The sequence below is a fragment of the Tachyglossus aculeatus genome, unplaced genomic scaffold, assembly GCF_015852505.1.
Source record: "Tachyglossus aculeatus isolate mTacAcu1 unplaced genomic scaffold, mTacAcu1.pri scaffold_1_arrow_ctg1, whole genome shotgun sequence".
In the NCBI taxonomy this organism is placed as follows: domain Eukaryota; kingdom Metazoa; phylum Chordata; class Mammalia; order Monotremata; family Tachyglossidae; genus Tachyglossus; species Tachyglossus aculeatus.
In genome coordinates, this window is record NW_024044915.1 from 5120556 (window position 1) to 5125112 (window position 4557).

Here is a 4557-nt window from a genome sequence, read left to right on the forward strand (position 1 = left end):
TTGCACTAATGTGGTAGCAGTTTGGATAATAATAATAATGATAATAATAAAAATAATAATAATAATGGCATTTATTAAGTGCTTAATATCTGCAAAGCACTGTTCTAAGCACTGAGCACTGTTCTAAGCACTGGGCACTGTTCTAAGCGCTAAAGAGTGGAAGGGGTATCGTCACTCTTGAGACTGACACTTCAGACGTCCCAAAACATGCCTCAAACGCCTGCCACAAAGGGCACAGTCTATAATCCTGCTCTCTCTGTAGCGGAGTAGGATCCCAGGGTAATGGTGGAAACCACTGAAAGTTCCTTTAAGGGATTCATCCTCCTGGGCTTTTCAGACCAACCCCACCTTGAAGCTGCGCTCTTTGTGTTTGTACTCTTTTTCTACCTCCTGACTCTGTTGGGCAATACAGTCATCATGGTGGTCTCCCGTCTGGACCCTCGTCTCCACACTCCCATGTACTTCTTTCTCCGCCACCTTTCCTTCCTGGACTTCTGCTTCTCCACCAGCCTGGTCCCTCAGATTCTAGTGAACCTGAGGGGACCCCAAAAGACGATTGCCTTCGGGGGCTGTGTATCCAAATCTATGTCTCCCTGGCCCTAGGCTCCACAGAGTGCATCCTCCTGGCTTTGATGGCTCTGGACCTCTATGCCGCAGTCTGCCAGCCCTTGCACTATGCAATGCTCATGCACCCCATGAGCGGCTGGCATCTGTATCCTGGCTGAGTGGGGTGACCAACTCACTTGTTCATACCATGCTCACACTGAGGCTGCCTCAGTGTGGCCTCCGCCACCTGGACTACTTCATCTGTGAGGTCACAGCCCTCATCAAGCTCGCCTGTGTGAACACTACCATGAACGAACTTGTCCTTTTCACCCTTAGCATCCTTGTGGTCCTCGTCCCTCCAGCCTTCATCCTGGTTTCCTATGGCTTCATTGCCCGGGCTGTGCTAAGGGTTATGATGACGATGATGATGATGATGATGATGATGGTGATGATGATGATGATGATTATTATTATTATTCGACCTCTGAGGGTCGACAAAAGGCCTTCAGCACCTGCTCCTCTCACCTCCTGGTCGTGATCATCTTCTATGGGACCATAATATTCATGTATCTCCAGCCTGGAGGCAACTACTCCTAAGACCAAGGCAAATCTGTCTCCCTCTTCTACACCATGGTCACTCCAACCTTCAACCCCATCATCTACACCCTGAGAATCCAGGAGGTGAAGGGAGCACTGAAGAAGATGATCCTGGGAGGCGTTTCCTTGAGGAGGAGAAAATCAGATTGGAGTGCCCCATGAAAGAGACTCCTACCTGCTATAGAACAGTAGTCTTCCCTTGCTTCTCCTCAGCTCTCCCTCTTTACCTCCTCCAGATCAATTTCTCACTGTTCTAGATTCTCCTGACTCCATCTTCTTCCTCATGCTGTTTCCCTGGTCTGGAGCTCTCTCACAACTCAAATCCACTAGACCACAGTTCTATCAGCCTTCAGAGCCCTTCTCAAATCCCACCTCTTCCAAGACACCTATTATGCTCAACAGCCCAACCCCCATCAGACCAAAAGTCAACTTCAGCATTTATGTTTTTATATCCATTTTCACCTTCTAGGAATAGAAATATTTTAAACGTACATTAGATATTGATTCAACTAGTTCATCATGACAGAATCATGCTACTCCCAATTGTATCCTTACATTCCCTCCTAATCCCACTATTAGTAAATAATTTCTGTCTGTCTCCCCCGTTAGACTGTAATCCCCTTGGCGACAGGGAAATTGTGTCTTCCTTCTGATGCATTTTTCCCAGTGCTTAGCATAAGCTCTCATTAAATACCATTCCTTGATTGATCAATTGAAAGGGTGGATTAAAGAAGATGGTGCCAACCACCGAAAAACAGTCTATAGTTTCTTGTTTCTTATAAAACCTTAAACTGAGTTACTTATCCCCTCTTTGCTCATATGTAAACTACCATAAACCTGGATTTGCACCACGTATTCACTCCTCCCTCATCACCACAGCACTTATGTACAGATCATAATTCATTTATTTGCATTACTGTGTGTCTCTCCTGCTCATTATGGGCAGAAAAGGTGCCTGTAAACTTTGTTATGTTGTTCTTTCCCTAATGCTTTGTACAGTGTTCTGCACACAGTAAATGCTCAATCAGTCAATCAAATGTATTTATTGAGTGATTACTGTGTGCAGAACACTTGGGAGAGTACAATATAATAATTATAATAGACACATTCCCTGCCCAAAAGAAGTTTACAGTTTAGAGGGGGCGGCAGACACTAATATGAATAAATAACTTAATATATAATTCAAAGATATGTTCATACGTTCCGTGGGGTTGGTAGTGGGGTGAATATTAAATGTCCAAAGGTCACAGATCCAAGTGCACAGGTGACACAGAAGGGAGCAAGAGCAGAGGAATAGAGGGCTTATTTGGGGAAGGCTTCTTGGAGAATATGTGACCATTGTAATGCTTTTAAAGGGGAGAGAGTGGTGTTCTGACATATATGGAGGGGCAGGGAGTTCCAGGCTATGGGGAGGACATGGATGGAGAGATAGACGAGATCGGGGCACAGTGAATAAGCTGGCACTAGAGGAATCGAGTGTGCGGGCTGGGCTGTAGTAGGAGATTAGTGAAGTGAGGTAGGATAGGCCAAGATAATTGAGTGCTTAAAAGTCAATGGTAAGGAGATTCAGAATGATGCTGAGGTGAATGGGCAGCCATTCTAAATTCTTGAGAAACAGAGAGTCATGAACGGAACATTTTTGTTGATAAATTATCCGTGAAACAGAGTGAAGTATGGTTTGGAGTTAGGAGAGACAGGAGGCTGGGAGGTCAGCGAGGCAGAAAATGGAGTAGTCAAGGTGGGATAGGATAAGGGCTTGGATTAGTTTGGGAGCTGTTTGGATGGAGAACAAAGAGTGGATTTTAGAAATGACGTGAAGGTTCAACTGACAGGATTTGGTGACAGACAATATGCGGGAGGAATGAAAGAGATGAGTCAAGGACAACGCCAAGGTTAGGGGCTTCTGAGATAGGAAGAGTAGTGGTGTTGTCTACAGTGATAGGAAAGACATGGGGGCAGGGCTTTGGAGGGAAAATAAGGAGTTTAGTCTTGGTCATGTTTAATTTGAGTTGTTGGTGGGATATTAGATATAGCCTTGAAATCAGGAGGTAATGAGAGTTTGCAGGAAAGGAGATGTTACGGCTGGAGATGTCGATTTGGGAATCAACTGCATAGAGATGGTAAATTAAGCCATGGGAGCAAGTGAGTTCTCCAAGGGAGTGCGTGCAGATAAAGAATAGAAGGGGACCTAGAACTGAGCCTTGAGGGATGCTTACTGACTGAGTGTGGGAGGCAGAGGAGGAGCCAGTGAAAAATATTAAAAAGGAGTTGTTAGACAGACAGGAGGAGTCAAGAGAGGACAGTGTCAGTGAATCCAAGGTTGGATAAAGATTCCAGAAGGAGATGGTCTGCAGTGTCAAATACAACTGAGAGGTCTAGGAGGATTAGGGCAGAGTAAAGACCATCAGAAATTGTGAGAAGAAGGTCATTATTTCCCTTGGAGCGGGCTGTTTCTGTGTAGTTAAGGGGACTTAAGCCAGATTGGAGGGGATGTAGGAGAGAAGAGGAGAAGAGGAAGAGGAGACAGCAGATGTAAACAACTCTCTCAAGAGTTGGAGATTAATGGAAGGAAGAAGATTGGGTCTTCCTTGTGGAACAGGATACAGCCTGGGGGGCCCAGCCGTTCGTTTTCCCTCAGATTCTCTCCAGTAGCTGGAGAGTGTGTGCTGGCAGCAGGATGGATGAATATGAAGAGGGAGAGTATTCCAGACCAGGGGCAGGACTTAGGCAAGAGGTAAGTGGTGAGATAGATATGATTGAGGTATGATGAGTAGATTGGCATTGCAGGAGCAAACTGGGCAGGCTGGATAGTAGTAGGAGAGTAGTGAGGTGAGATAAGAGGAGGGCAAGGTGACTGAGTGACTGAATGAAAACAAGGACCAAAAGCAGATGTCCACCCTAGCTCTCTCACCCAAGAGTCACCCCTTCTTCTGGCAACACATCTTAAACGACTTTGATTTTTGTGAAGGAGTGCTCCCCTTACTTCTCCCAAATTCTTGCCCATACTTTCATTATGGTAGGAGGTGGCAAGGGGAGGTGGGTAGAAGTGGTGAAACAGCCAGAAATGATGGAATGCCTATCGGATCTATGCCACTGGGGGGACTGCAGACCACCCAGGATGTCTCACATTGTGGACAAGCTCATTAGGAATCCTGAAAATTAACTGGCTTGAGGGGTGGTGAAGACTACAAAGGCTACCAAGGTAGCTGCCTCCTGGGTTAAGTACCAAAGTACATTTTGGCCACTATGCTATGGTCAAATCCCTTCCTGTGCAGTTTGCAGTGTGTTACACTCCGGCCTGCTTACTTCCTCACTGCACTCACTGATGCATCAGGAATAGGACTGACACATATGAGAGTGTACAAGTGGTGCTGAGCGAACCATTGACTATCTAATAAATTCTTTCGCAAAGAT

The 4557-nt window shown here is 45.7% G+C and overlaps 1 pseudogene; it reads left to right on the top strand.

The window, feature by feature from the left end:
• The first annotated feature begins 282 nt into the window (after nt 1–282).
• On the top strand, nt 283–1305 carry LOC119923516 (annotated as a pseudogene).
• Nucleotides 1306–4557: the final 3252 nt, after the last annotated feature.